The sequence below is a fragment of the Doryrhamphus excisus genome, linkage group LG6, assembly GCF_037039965.1.
Source record: "Doryrhamphus excisus strain RoL-2023G ecotype Guam linkage group LG6, RoL_Dexc_Guam_v1.1, whole genome shotgun sequence".
Classification (NCBI taxonomy): domain Eukaryota; kingdom Metazoa; phylum Chordata; class Actinopteri; order Syngnathiformes; family Syngnathidae; genus Doryrhamphus; species Doryrhamphus excisus.
In genome coordinates, this window is record NC_136362.1 from 1,826,661 (window position 1) to 1,843,316 (window position 16,656).

Below are 16,656 nucleotides of genomic sequence, written 5' to 3' on the forward strand. Positions count from 1 at the left end.
AGATATACTGAAAGTGGAATCGAACCCGGGTCTCCTAGATGTGAGGTCTCCGCGCTAACCACTTATCTGCCGTGCAGCCCTGTATTTATAGCATACTGTCATTTTTCCTCTTTTGGAAAAGAAAACAAGCTTATAGTATGATTGGGATTTTGTGAACATCCAGCAGCAACACAACATTTTGCCATTACTACTATTTGGACCATGTCATATTATATATAACATTAATATATAATATATATTTATTTATTTATATATAATAATATAATCATATATTATAATAATTATACATAATATTTATATATTATATATAATATTTTTATATTTATATATAAATAAATATAAATATATACGTATATATATCATATTTATATTTATTTACATATATAAATAATTATTCCCGGAAAAGCAACCCGTCCTGGATCAGGTCCTGTCACCCACATTGGGACCCATAGCAATCCGTCCTGGATCAGGTCCTGCCGCCCACATTGGGATACATAGCAATCCGTCTTGAAACAGGTCCTGCCGCCCACATTGGGACCCATAGCAATCTGTCCTGGATCAGGTCCTGCCGCCCACATTGGGACCCATAGCAATACGTCTTGAATCAGGTCCTGCCGCCCACATTGGGATCCATCTGTAGGTTTCATGGATCAGGTCCTGCCGCCCACATTGGAGTCATAGCAATCCGTCCTGAATCAGGTCCTGCCACCCACATTGGGATCCATAGCAATCCGTCCTGGATCAGGTCCTGCCGCCCACATTGGGACCCATAGCAATCTGTCCTGGATCAGGTCCTGCCACCCACATTGGGACCCATAGCAATCTGTCCTGGATCAGGGCTAGCAATCCGTCCTGGATCAGGTCCTGCCGCCCACATTGGGACCCATAGCAATCCGTCCTGGATCAGGTCCTGCCGTCTACATTGGGATCCATAGCAATCTGTAATGAATCAGGTCCTGCCACCCAAGTTGGGACCCATAGCAAACCGTCCTGGATCAGGTCCTGCCGGCCACATTGGGGTCCATAGCAATCAGTCCTGGATCAGGTCCTGCTGTCCACAGTGGGATCCATTGCAATCCGTAATGGATCAGGTCCCGCCGCCCACATTGGGACCCGTAGTAATCAGTCCTGGATCAGGTCCCGCCGCCCACATTGGGATCCATCTGTAGGCTTCATGGATCAGGTCCTGCCGCCCACATTGGAGTCATAGCAATCCGTCCTGAATCAGGTCCTGCTGCCCACATTGGGATCCATAGTAATCAGTCCTGGATCAGGTCCTGCCGCCCACATTGGGACCCATAGCAATCCGTCCTGGATCAGGTCCTGCCGCCCACATTGGGACCCATAGCAATCTGTCCTGTATCAGGGCTAGCAATCCGTCCTGGATCAGGTCCTGCCGCCCACATTGGGACCCATAGCAATCCGTCCTGGATCAGGTCCTGCCGCCCACATTGGGATCTATAGCAATCTGTCCTGTATTAGGGCTAGCAATCCGTCCTGGATCAGGTCCTGCCGCCCACATAGGGACCTATAGCAATCTGTCCTGTATCAGGGCTAGCAATCCATCCTGGATCAGGTCCTGCCGCCCACATTGGGACCCATAGCAATCAGTCCTGAATCAGGTCCTGCCGCCCACATTGGGACCCATAGCAATCTGTCCTGTATCAGGGCTAGCAATCCGTCCTGGATCAGGTCCTGCCGCCCACATTGGGACCCATTGCAATCCGTCTTGAATCAGGTTCTGCCGCCCACGTTGGGATCCATAGCAATCAGTCCTGAATCAGGTCCTGCCGCCCACATTGGGACCCATAGCAATCCATCTTGAATCAGGTCCTGCCGCCCACATTGGGATCCATAGCAATCAGTCCTGAATCAGGTCCTGCCGCCCACATTGGGACCCATAGCAATCTGTCCTGTATCAGGGCTAGCAATCCGTCCTGGATCAAGTCCTGCCACCCACATTGGGACCCATAGCAATCCGTCTTGAATCAGGTCCTGCCGCCCACATTGGGATCCATCTGTAGGCTTCATGGATCAGGTCCTGCCGCCCACATTGGGGTCCATAGCAATCCGTCTTGAATCAGGTCCTGCCGCCCACATTGGGATCTATAGCAATCTGTCCTGGATCAGGTCCTGCCACCCACATTGGGATCTATAGCAATCTGTCCTGGATCAGGTCCTGCCGCCCACATTGGGACCCATCTGTGGGCTTCATGAATATACTGGATATAATGGATATACTGTACATTTGTTTTGTGTATAACTTGATCCTTTTGAAGTAGTACCACGTCTCCAAGTCCACCCACAGCAGTCCTCATGTGGTCGTGACATACCGCCAGTCCTGGTTTGGCAACGTGACCCCCAAAGCGAGGTCACCGTTTGCTCACATGTCAGTTTTCCCGTCACAAGGAAAGGAGGTCACCGATGAACACTGACAAGGATTTAGGATTTTTCCTTTTCATCTTCTAATAACGGCGGATACTTTTAGCCCCCGTGTCTTATCATCTGCCCCCCCCCCCCCCCCCCCCCCAAAAAAAGATGAGAATTGAACATTGAAAAAAATATCCCAACCTAAATCCCAACCTATATCCCAATCCAAGTGCTGGTTCCATTCAAACATGGAGTCACAAAAAAAGAATGCTGGCCAGCCATCAGTGTGTGTGTGTGTGTGTGTGTGTGTGCGTGTGTGTGTGTGTGCCGACTGTTGCCATAGAAACAGCCCAAAGTTCATGCCATCGCAAACACAAGCTGAGTTCCTGAAAACATGGTGGGCTTTTTTTTTTTTTTTTTTTTTTGCAGAGCACACACAGAGTCCGGCTTTGTTCTTAGCGGATCCTTTTCACTTCATCCATAAACGTGGACGTTGTCACGTGACCTTCCTGGGATATGGCGCCCCCCCCCCCACACCTACCCCCCACCCCCCTAAAATGACACCATTTCCAAAAACAGCTTCTTTTTTGGCATGGAAGCCATTTAACAAGCAAACAGGCTGTCTAATGTGTGTTCCTCATGTTATGGCGTTCCGTGTTATTACAGCGTTATGTTATTCAAGTTACAGTGTTTCATGTTACAGTGTTTCATGTTACAGTGTTTCATGTTACAGTGTTTCATGTTACAGTGTTTCATGTTACAGTGTTTCATGTTACAGTGTTTCATGTTACAGTGTTTCATGTTACAGTGTTTCATGTTACAGTGTTTCATGTTACAGTGTTTCATGTTACAGTGTTTCACCGTATGCCATTTTGTGTTACAGCATTTCATGTTACAACGCTTCGTGTTACGACATTTCATGTTACAGCACTTCATGCTACGACATTTCATGTTATGACATTTCATGTTATGACATTTCATGTTACTGCATTGTGTGTTACAGTATGTCATGTTACAGTGTTTCATGTTAGTGTTTCACCATATGCCATTTTGTGTTACAGCATTTCATGTTACAGCGCTTCGTGTTACGACATTTCATGTTACGACATTTCATGTTACGACATTTCATGTTGTGACATTTCATGTTACGCATGCATTTGATCGTACTGCTTTTTGTGTTACATGTTAGTGTTTCATGTTTCACCATTTTGGGTTACGGCATTTCATGTTACAGTGTTTCATGTTATGGCATTTCATGTTACCGCATTTTGGGTTACGGTATGTCATGTAACAGTGTGTCATGTTACACCATAGTGGGTTACGGTATCTCATGTTATGGCATTTCATGTTACCGCATTTTGCGTTACAGTATGTCATGTAACAGTGTTTCACGGTATACCATTTTGTGTTACAGCATTTCATGTTACAGCATTTTGTGTTTGGGCGCTTCATGTTACGACATTTCATGTTATGACATTTCATGTTACTGCATTTTGTGTTACCGTATCTCATGTTACAGCGCTTCGTGTTACGACATTTCATGTTACGACATTTCATGTTACGGCATTTCATGTTACGACATTTCATGTTACGGCATTCTATGTTACGACATTTCATGTTACAACACTTCATGTTACGACATTTCATGTTGTGACACTTCATGTTATGACATTTCATGTTACTGCATTGTGTGTTACAGTATGCCATGTTACAGTCTTTCATGTTACACCATATTGGGTTACAGCATTTCATGTTACAGCATTTTGTGTTTGGGCGCTTCATGTTATGACATTTCATGTTACTGCATTTTGTGTTACCGTATCTCATGTTACAGTGTTTCATGTTACAGTATTTTGTGTTTTTTGGCGCTTCATGTTATGGTGTTTCATGTTTCCCCATTTTGGGTTACGGCATTTCATGTTACAGTGTTTCATGTTATGGCATTTCATGTTACCGCATTTTGGGTTACGGTATGTCATGTAACAGTGTTTCATGTTACACCATAGTGGGTTACGGTATCTCATGTTATGGCATTTCATGTTATGACATTTCATGTTACGCATGCATTTGATCTTACTGCTTTTTGTGTTACATGTTACAGTGTTCACCATTTTGGGTTACGGCATTTCATGTTATGGCATTTCATGTTACCACATTTTGCGTTACAGTATGTCATGTAACAGTGTTTCATGTTACAGTGTTTCATGTTAGTGTTTCACGGTATACCATTTCGTGTTAAAGCATTTCATGTTACAGCGTTTTGTGTTTGGGCGCTTCATGTTACGACATTTCATGTTATGACATTTCATGTTACTGCATTTTGTGTTACCGTATCTCATGTTACAGTGTTTCATGTTACAGTATTTTGTGTTTTTTGGCGCTTCATGTTATGGTGTTTCATGTTATGGCATTTCATGTTGCGGCATTTTGTGTTACAGTATGTCATGTTACACCATTTTGGGTTACGGCATTTCATGTTACAGTGTTTCATGTTATGGCATTTCATGTTATGGCATTTCATGTTATGGCATTTCATGTTACCACATTTTGCGTTACAGTATGTCATGTTACAGTGTTTCATGTTCGTGTTTCACGGTATACTATTTTGTGTTACAGCATTTCATGGTACAGCGCTTTGTGTTTGGGCGCTTCATGTTACGACATTTCAGGTTACGACATTTCATGTTACTGCATTTTGTGTTACAGTGTTTCATGTTACGTCATTTCACGTAGCAGCATTTCATGTTAGTGTTTTGTGTTTTTCGGCGCTTCATGTTATGGCATTTCATGTTACGGCATTTCATCTTACTGCATTTTGTGTTACAGCATGTTACAGCGTTTCATGTTACACCATTTTGGGTTACGCCATTTCATGTTACAGTGTTTCATGTTATGGCATTTCATCTTACTGCATTTTGTGTTACAGTATCTCGTGTTACAGTGTTTCATGTTACGTCATTTCACGTAGCAGCATTTCATGTTACAGTGTTTTGTGTTTTTTGGCGCTTCATGTTATGGTCTTTCATGTTATGGCATTTCATGTTACAGCATTTGATCTTACTGCATTTTGTGTTACAGTATGTCATGTTACAGTGTTTCATGTTACACCATTTTGGGTTATGGCATTTCATGTTATGACATTTCATATCCAGCTGCATAGTGTCCCATGTTCACTAAACATTCCAGTGGGAAATGGCATTGATGGAATAAAATGCATTTTTTTTGCTGGTAGGGAATCAGGAAATCCAACCCTCTGTGACATCACAATGGTCCAGTTTTGACCACGCCTTATGAAAGCCAACGTTTTGAGCCATCCCGAACTTCTTTCAGGGTTCACTTCCAAATAACCAAAACTCTTTATCTGATACTTTGGCGTAGTTTAACACCAGAATACAACATTTGTACTACATTTATAGGTACCTGTGGTTAGCGCTGAGCTAATAACACATCCATCAGTCATCCATCAGTCATCCATCAGTCATCACAGACCAGGGATGTTCAAAGTTGGGTGGATTATGGACACACACACACACACACGCACACACACAAACACACACACACACGCACACACACACACAGTATCTTTCCAAATATAAACCACAATGGAAGATTAACTCAACCTAACCCAAATCCTCCCCGCTGTCTTTCATGGCGGGTCCACGTCTGGAAAAGGTTTGGGAACTACTGCAGTACAGTAAATAGAGTACATGAACATATAGAGTACATATAGTACTGCATGTGGAAGCACAGTCAGTCAGTCAGTCAGTCAGTCGGCCAATCGATGGCAGCAAATGAGGTTTCCGGCATTGATTGACGTTATTGACGCACGTTAGCAACAGACTGGAATAACGTTGGCTTCATTCTGGATCAATGTCATCGCTCGCTCGCTCGCTCTCTCTCTCTCTCTTTCTCTGTCTGTACACACGGGCGTGTGTAGTATAGATGATTGTACTGCAATCGCTCCTCCACATTACATTCACTAGCATCCATGATACACAACTACACAAGAACTCATTGGTGCCATTCCTCCATACTCAATACCTCATATAGTACGTTATACTGGATATACAATACATAGTGTACACTATACTACTATACTACATCACTGGCTGTACTGTATGTGTGGTACTTACACTATACTACATCACTGACTGTACTGTATGTGTGGTACTTACACTATACTACATCACTGACTATACTGTATGTGCAATACTTACACTATATTACATTACCGACTATACTGTATGTACGGTACATACTGAACACTATACTACATCACCGACTATACCGTATATACCATACATACACTATACTACATCACTGACTATACTGTATGTATGGTACATACTGTATACTTTACTACATCACTGACTATACTGAATATACCACATCACTGACTGTACTGTATATATGGTACATAAACTATACTACATCACTGACTATACTGTATATACCATACATACACTATACTACATCACCGACTATACCGTATATACCATACATACACTATACTACATCACTAACTATACTGTATGTATGGTACATAGTACTGTATACTTAACTACATCACTGACTATACTGAATATACCACATCACTCACTGTACTGTATATATGGTACATAAACTATACTACATCACTGACTATACTGTATATACCATACATACACTATACTACATCACCGACTATACTGTACATATATACCATATATACACTATACTACATCACCGACTATACTGTATATACCATACATACACTATACTACATCACCGACTATACTGTATGTACGGTACATACTGAACACTTTACTACATCACTGACTATATACTGAATATACTACATCACTCACTGTACTGTATATACCATACATACACTATACTACATCACCGACTATACTGTGTATACCATACATACACTACTACATCATTGACTATACTGTTTATACCATACTACTACATCACTGACCATACCGTATATACCATACATACACTATACTACATCACTGACTGTACTGTATATACCATACATACACTATACTGCATCACTGACTATACTGTATATACCATACATACACTATACTACATCACCAACTATACCATACACACTATACTACATCACTAACTATACTGTATATACCATACATACACTACTACATCACAGACTATAATGTATTTACCATATATACACTATACTACATCACCGACTATACTGTATATACCATACATACACTACTACATCACTGACAATACTGTATATACCATACATACACTATACTACATCACCAACTATACCATACACACACTATACTACATCACTGACTATACTGTATATACCATACATACACTATACTACATCACTGACTAAACTGTATATACCATACATACACTATACTACATCACTGACTATACTGTATATACCATGCATACACTATAATACATTACCGACTATACTGTATATACAATATATACACTATACTACATCACCGACTATACAGCATATACCATACATACACTACTACATCACTGATGATACTGTATATACCATACATACACTATACTACATCAACAACTACACTGTATATACCATACATACACTATACGTACTACATCATCGACTGTACCGTATATACCATACATACACTATACTACATCACCAACTATACTGTATATACACTACATACACTATAATACATCACCAACTATACGGTATATACCATACATACACTATAATACATCATGGTGTGACTTAGTTGTCGTTGTGGTTGAACATGAGGTCACATCCAAGATGGTAACATCCATCTTGGATGTGACCTCATGTGACCTCATGTTACCATGACGCTGTGACGGGTGTCTCACCATTGGAGGTCGATATTAGAAAAAAAGTCTGCCTGGGAAGTGGAACAAGGAAAAAAAGTCCGCCTGGGAAGTGGATCAAGGACAAAAAAGTCAGCATATGAGGTGGAACAAGGGGGAAAAGTCACCATTGGAGGTCGATATTAGAAAAAAAGTCTGCCTGGGAAGTGGAATAAGGACAAAAAAGTCAACATGGGAGGTAGAACAAGAACAAATAATTCAGTGTGGGAGGCGGAACAAGGAAAAAAAAGTCCACCTGGGAAGTGGAACAAGAACAAAAAGTCACCATTGGAGGTTGAGATTATTTTAAAAACGTCAGCCTTGGAAGTGGAATAAGGGCAAAAAAGTCCGTCTGGGAAGTGGAACAAGGAAAAAAGTCACCATTGGAGGTCAATATTAGAAAAAAAAAGTCTGCCTGGGAAGTGGAATAAGGACAAAAAAGTCAACATGGGAGGTGGAACAGGAACAAAAAAGTCAGTGTGGGCGATGGAACAAGGAAAAAAAAGTCCACCTGGGAAGTGGAACAAGAACAAAAAGTCACCATTGGAGGTTGAGATTATTAAAAAAGTCAGCCTCGGAAGTGGAATAAGGACAAAAAAAGTCCGTCTGGGAAGTGGAACAAGGGAAAAAAGTCACATAGAACTTAGTATATTGCATTTAGAGCCCATAATATTGCACATGGAGGAACAAGAACAGTGGAACAAGAACAAAAAAGTCAGTCTGGGAAGTGGAACAAGGAAAAAAGTCACAATTGGAGGTCGATATTAGAAAAAAAAAGTCTGCCTGGGAAGTGGAATAAGGACAAAAAAGTCAACATGGGAGATGGAACAAGAACAAAAAAGTCAGTGTGGGTGATGGAACAAGGGAAAAAAAAGTCCACCTGGGAAGTGGAACAAGAACAAAAAGTCACCATTGGAGGTTGAAATTATAAAAAAAAAGTCAGCCTGGGAAGTGGAATAAGGACAAAAAGTCACCATTGTAGGTCAATATGAGGAAAAAAAAGTCTGCCTGGGAAGTGGAATAAGGACAAAAAAGTCAGTCTGGGAAGTGGAACAAGAACAAAAAAGTCAGTCTGGGAAGTGGAACAAGGAAAAAAGTCACCATTGGAGGTCGATATTAGAAAAAAAAAGTCTGCCTGGGAAGTGGAATAAGGACAAAAAAGTCAACATGGGAGGTGGAACAAGAAAAAAAAAGTCAGTGTGTGGGTGATGGAACAAGGGGAAAAAAAGTCCACCTGGGAAGTGGAACAAGAACAAAAAGTCACCATCGGAGGTTGAGATTATTAAAAAAAAGTCAGCCTGGGAAGTGGAATAAGGACAAAAAAAGTCCGTCTGGGAAGTGGAACAAGGGAAAAAAAAGTCTCCATTGTAGGTCAATATGAGGAAAAAAAAGTCTGCCTGGGAAGTGGAATAAGGACAAAAAAAGTCAACATGGGAAGTGGAACAAGAACAAAAAAGTCAGTCTGGGAAGTGAAACAAGGAAAAAAGTCACCATTGGAGGTCGATATTGGGAAAAAAGACGGAAAAAAAGGAAGTGGAACAAGAACAAAAAAGTCAGCATGGGAGGTGGAACAAGGAAAAGGAGGAAACATTCCAGGAAGGAGCTAACAGAGAAAACCACGGAAAGAAATAGAAGCCCAAGTCAAGCTAAGCAGCTGTGCTCCCCAGCTTCCTCCAACCAAAGTAAAAGGCCAGCATTTAGTCGAGAACCGGAAACGGAAATACCAAAATAAAAGACCGGCACATGGCACTAAAGGCGGGACAGGAAAAAAAGTCAAATGTGACTTACTGAGCTCCGTGGGGTCGCTGTGGGCATCTCCCCCGTACCTCAAAAATGTACCTCTGTGCAGATGAGCATCTTTTCCGCGTGGGGCAATATTTTATTCATCTTATTCTTATGATTCATTTATCATTCCACGGAGATTCCGTGGATCATGCAAATGCCAGTCAAATGCTCCAACCCCGGCGGCTCCGCGCTCGTAGGCGCGGCTGACACGAGCGGAGCTTCTCCGGCCTCACGGCTTCCACGCAAGCTCATCCACGCGCGCACACGCACACGCGCACACACAAGTCATCCGAACGAAAAACCCCATCAGCTCCATTGATGAGAAAAAAAAAAAAAAAAAACACTTACGTGTCAGGAACGTCTCGTGCATACACGCAACCCCGGCCCCGTGCGAGCTCCACGCGTGGACGCAGGTACCCGGATTCCTGCGAGAACGGAGCGGCGAGACTGAGCCGAGGGGAAAAAGACGACGAGATTTTTATGCCTTCAGCACCACGGCGCTTTCAACAGCTCCCTGTGACGTCACACACACGCCACGCCCACTCCCAGTCCCCGCCCCCACAGACAGCCACCCTTCCACTGATCCAGGAACTGTTGCTTCTCTTTCATGTACAGTATAGTATTGCATGTATTACATGTACTATTGCTGTTTTCAGCATTTTACTGTAAGATGTAGTAAAATGGAAGTATAAGATGAAAGTATTACGATGGAAGTACAACATTGAAGTATAGTAATTGCACGTTGGGAGTACTGGTTTAGCTGCCTTGTCATTACAGGAACCTTTTTTAGCCGTGGACGTGACCCCGCCCTTCGCCTCGGCCAGCCTGCTTTCTCCTGCTTGGTGTCCCTCAGGGCCTTCAAAGTATCTGATATGGATGTGGTAGTACATAGAGTAGCTGAGTACACAACTGGAGTACTGCTGATGAGGGTTGGGCCATGGATGGTGTCTATAGTGGTATGGATTCTTCCAACACTATATATGAAATATATTCTATTCTATTGGCGAATAGGAGTGTAAAGGTGACTATAGGGGTGTTATGTCGTGTCTAGAGGGCTCTAATGTTAAAAAGTGTATTTAGAAGGTAAACAGGTTCATGCTCTAACTACCAAAATAGTTACTTTAGAAAGAAGGAATCCTACTTTGTGGTTAGGCTAACCCTAACTAGGCTAACCCTAACTAGGCTAACTAGACTAACTCTAACTAGGCTAACCCTATCCAGGCTAACCAGGCTAACCCTAGCTAGGCTAACTAGGCTAACTCTAACTTGGTTAACCCTAACTAGGCTAACCCTACCTAGGCTAACCTTATCTAGGCTAAATAGGCTAATTCTAACTAACCCTAACTAGGCTAACCCTATCTAGGCTAACCCTAACTAGACTAACCCTATCTAGGCTAACTAGGCTAATCCTAACTAACCCTAACTAGGCTAACCCTATCTAGGCTAAATAGGCTAATTCTAACTAACCCTAACTAGGCTAACCCTATCTAAGCTAACTAAGCTAATCCTATCTAGGCTATCCCTAACTAACCCTAACTAGGCTAACCCTATCTAGGCTAACTAGGCTAATCCTAGCTAACCCTAACTAGGCTAACCCTATCTAGGCTAACCCTAACTAGACTAACCCTATCTAGGCTAACTAGGCTAATCCTAACTAACCCTAACTAGGCTAACCCTAACAAGGCTAACCCTATTTCAGCTAACTATGCTAACCCTATCTAGGCTAACCCTATCTAGGCTAAATAGGCTAATTCTAACTAACCCTAACTAGGCTAATCCTATCTAGGCTATCCCTAACTAACCCTAACTAGGCTAACCCTATCTAGGCTAACTAGGCTAATCCTAGCTAACCCTAACTAGGCTAACCCTATCTAGACTAACTAAGCTAACCTTAACTAGGCTAACCCTATCTAGACTAACTAAGATAACCCTAACTAGGCTAACCCTATCTAGGCTAACTAGGCTAATCCTAACTAACCCTAACTAGGCTAACCCTATCTAACCCTAACTAGGCTAACCCTATCTAGACTAACTAAGCTAACCCTAACTAGGCTAACCCTATCTAGACCAACTAGGCTAACCCTATCTAGGCTAACCCAAACTAACCCTAACTAGGCTAACCCTATTGAGGCTAAGTAGGCTAACCCTAACTAACCCTAACTAGTCTAACCCTATCTAGGCTAATCCTAACTAGGCTAACCCTATCTAGGCTAATCCTAACTAGGCTAACCCTATCTAGGCTAACTAGGCTAACCCTATTGAGGCTAACTAGGCAAACCCTAACTAACTTTAACTAGGCTAACCCTATCTAGGCTAACTAGGCTAACCCTATTGAGGCTAACTAGGCAAACCCTAACTAACTTTAACTAGGCTAACCATATCTAGGCTAACCCTAACTAACCCTAACTAGGCTAACCCTAATTTATCTCAGCAGGTATTACGCCACACTAAATATGCAACACCATTAGCCAAACTAAAAAGGCATACTTGGTACCGGACTGTACTACAGTGCACTGCAATGTACTACAGTGTACTGCAGTGTACTGCAGTGTACCACAGTGTGCTGTGTGGCTCATTTTGGCTTGAGACAACTACAAGCTTGTTCTCCTTAAAAGGAGCAAATTTAGAAGATCTTTTTCTACTTTTCCCACAGCTCCAATTTGGCCGGACGCAGATGAGAGGCTTCCAAGTAGTTGCAGTCTATCATTAGAGAACATGGCCTCCATGTTTCCACGTGGAGAAGCAGAGGAGAGTGTTTGGCTTTCAGGGCGTTGCTGTGTCATTAGGAGAGCTCTGGGTGTGTCGCCTGCAGCCGCAAACTGCAAACATCTGTCTCCATGTGGAGGCCTCAAGGTGGCCGCTGGACTTCCTGTCCAAACAGGGAGCTCATGTTTTGACGTCCAGAAGCAGGTAGATGTTTCCACTGCATGCTCTTAATGAATCAAAGCAATAGAAAGATGCGCCATCATTAGGCGTGAATGATGAATGGGGCGCCGTGGATCAGCTTAACAGCGCCCCCCGCCGGTCAAAATGTGCATTATTTTTTATTATTATTAAAATTATTATTAAAACTTTTTCAATATACAGATACTACGGAGTCCCAGATGGGTCATGGAGAAAAATAATATTTATGGGTAAAAAGAAAAAGCAGGCAAAACTGTGTAAGAACACAGTTCCGGTTAAGCTACAGTACACACTTCCGGTCATCGCCTGCTTCCGCATAGCGAAAATCAGGTGGAAATGTATCATTTACTTTCCTTCCACAGCATTTCCGCATCCCTCGCTACACAAATATATATCTATAAAGTCATACACTATATGTATAAAGTCATAAACTAACTACAGGAACACATTTTCATAATTTAAATCTTAATTTGAAGTTTCTACGTAAACATCCGCTCTCAACGCGGAAGTACATCGCGCTACATGTAAACAGCCACGTGCATCTAAGCCCAAGTAACCTATGGCTAGTCATGTGACCAGAAATGGCGACACTGTTTCAAAATGGTGCTTCGGAGCTTATCAATATCACGTGACTGATGACGTCAGAAGTTTCATACGTCACAGGTAATTCCTTTGGCGGGTTATGTGGGTGCTAGCTTGTGTATAGTATAGCCTCCAAGCTAACGAACAATGTTGATTTGTAATGAGAGCATTTGTTAGTTTGTAATGGCCGCCTGTGTTTCACTCCTGTTGGTGACATGGAATTGCTTTGACTTGATTCCTCCACCAGATGTCGCCAATGTCAAAGAATATTGATATAGCCTTGGATATCATCTTGTAAAGTTCAAAGTTCTACCGTCACACGTTAGCAATTGAGCATCTACTAGTAGGTGGCAACCCTACTTGGGGGCCCTACTGGCATCTACTAGTTAAGTGGCAGGCCCACTGGGGGCCCGACTAACATCTACTAGTATGTGGCAACCCTACTGGGGGGCCCTGCTGGCATATATTAGTATGTGGCAGCCCCACTAGGGTGCCCTGCTGGCATCTATTAGTATGTGGCAGCCCTAATGGGGGGCCCTACTAGCATCTACTAGTAGGTGGTAGCCCTACTGGGTGCCCGACTAACATTTACTAGTAGGTGGCAGCCCTACTAGGGGCCCTACTAGCATCTACTAGTAGGTGGCAGCCCTACTGGGGGGGCCCTACTAGCATCTACTAGTAGGTGGCCGCCCTACTAGCATCCTCTAGTAGGTGGCCGCCCTACTGGGGGGCCCGACGAGCATCTACTAGTACGTGGCAGCCTTACTGGGGGGCCCTACTAGCATCTACTAATAGGTGGCAGCCCTACTGGGGGGCCCTACTAGCATCTACTAGTAGGTGGCAACCCTACTGGGGGGCCTTACTGGCATCTACTAGTAGGTGGCCGCCCTACTGGAGGCCCCTATCGGCATCTACTAGTATGTGACAGCCCCACTAGGGGGCCCTACTGGCATCTGCTAGTAGGTGGCCGCCCTACTAGCATCTACTAGTAGGTGGCCGCCCTACTGGGGACCCTACTAGCATCTACTAGTAGGTGGTAACCCCACTGGGGGCCCTACTAGCATCTACTAGTAGGTGGCCGCCATACTGGGGGGCCCGACGAGCATCTACTAGTACGTGGCAGCCCTACTGGGGGGCCCTACTAGCATCTACTAATAGGAGGCAGCCCGACTGGGGGGCCCTACTAGCATCTACTAGTAGGTGGCAGCCCTACTAGCATCTACTAGTAGGTGGCCGCCCTACTGGGGGCCCAACTAACATCTACTAGTAGGTGGCAGCCCAACTAGGGGCCCTACTAGCATCTACTAGTAGGTGGCAGCCCTACTGAGGGCCCGACTAGCATCTACTAGTAAGTGGCCGCCCTACTGGGGGCCCAACTAACATCTACTAGTAGGTGGCCGCCCTACTGGGGGCCCTACTAGCATCTACTAGTAGGTGGAAGCCCTACTGAGGGCCCGACTAGCATCTACTAGTAAGTGGCCGCCCTACTGGGGGCCCAACTAACATCTACTAGTAGGTGGCAGCCCAACTAGGGGCCCTACTAGCATCTACTAGTAGGTGGAAGCCCTACTGGGGACCCTACTAGCATCTACTAGTAGGTGGAAGCCCTACTGGGGACCCTACTAGCATCTACTAGTATGTGGCCACCCTACTAGGGACCCTACTAGCATCTACTCGTATGTGGCCGCCCTACTGGGGGCCCTACTAGCATCTACTCGTATGTGGCCGCCCTACTGGGGCCCTACTAGCATCTACTAGTAGGTGGCCACCCTACTAGGGGGCCCTACTAGCATTATGTAAGATGATGAGTAGGACAATTGTGTAGACGGTACAGTACAGCTATAGAGTACTGTATATAGAGTACACATTGTAAGTATTAGTATTTGAATAATTCGGTGAGAGTCCACGTGTTGGTAGGTGTTTATTAGCACATACGGAGGTGAGATGATGTAGTACAGCTGGTGTGTATTAGTATACAGTAGAAGCATATTGCTGAGGGAGTAGAGTATGTACAGTACACATACAGTACACACATATAGTACAACCTAACACTACATGGGGTGGTTATAAATCCTGTCAGCCGAGATGGGAATTGGCTCAGGTGGGGGTGGAAAACATCATGCGGGGTTGAGGGGTCAAAGGTCAAGATAGGACAATATCATACGCCAGCACTTCCTGAAAGGGAGCTGCCACTTCCTGTCGTATGTGTTGTGTATGTATTCAGTTCGTAAAAATTAAGTGTGAAAAAAATAAGCGAATTTGAAAATTTCCATCCACGTCCATCCATTTCCTGTATCTTTTTAACATCATTAGAGCCCTCCAGACATGAAATAACACCCCTATAGTCACCCCTTACACTCCTATTACCCAATATGGTAGAAACAATAAGAGACAATAAGACATAGAAAACACGCTTACCACCTTCAAAATAGGATTTTCATTATTAGAGCCCTCCAGACATGAAATAACACCCCTATAGTCACCCTTTACACTCCTATTACCCAATATGGAAGAAACAATAAGAGAAAATAAGACATAGAAAACCTGCTTACTGCCTTCAAAATAGGCTTTTCAACATTATTAGAGCCCTCCAGACATGAAATAACACCCCTATAGTCACCTTTACACTCCTATTACCCAATATGGTAGAAACAATAAGAAAAAATACGACATAAAAAACCTGCTTACCGCCTTCCAAATAGGCTTTTAACATCATTAGAGCGCTCCAGACATGAAATAACACCCCTATAGTCACCCCTTACACTCCTATTACCCAATATGGTGGAAAGGATAAGAGAAAATCAGACATAGAAAACCTGCTTACCGCCTTCCAAATAGGCTTTTAACATCATTAGAGCCCTCCAGACATGAAATAACACCCCTATAGTCACCCCTTACACTCCTATTACCCAATATGGTGGAAAGGATAAGAGAAAATAAGACATAGAAAACCTGCTGACCGCCTTCCAAATAAGCTTTTAACATCATTAGAGCCCTCCAGACATGAAATAACACCCCTATAGTCACCCCTTACACTCCTATTACCCAATATGGTGGAAAGGATAAGAGAAAATACGACATAAAAAAACTGCTTACCGCCTTCAAAATAGGCTCTTCATCATCATTAGAGCCCTCCAGACATGAAATAACACCCCTATAGTCACC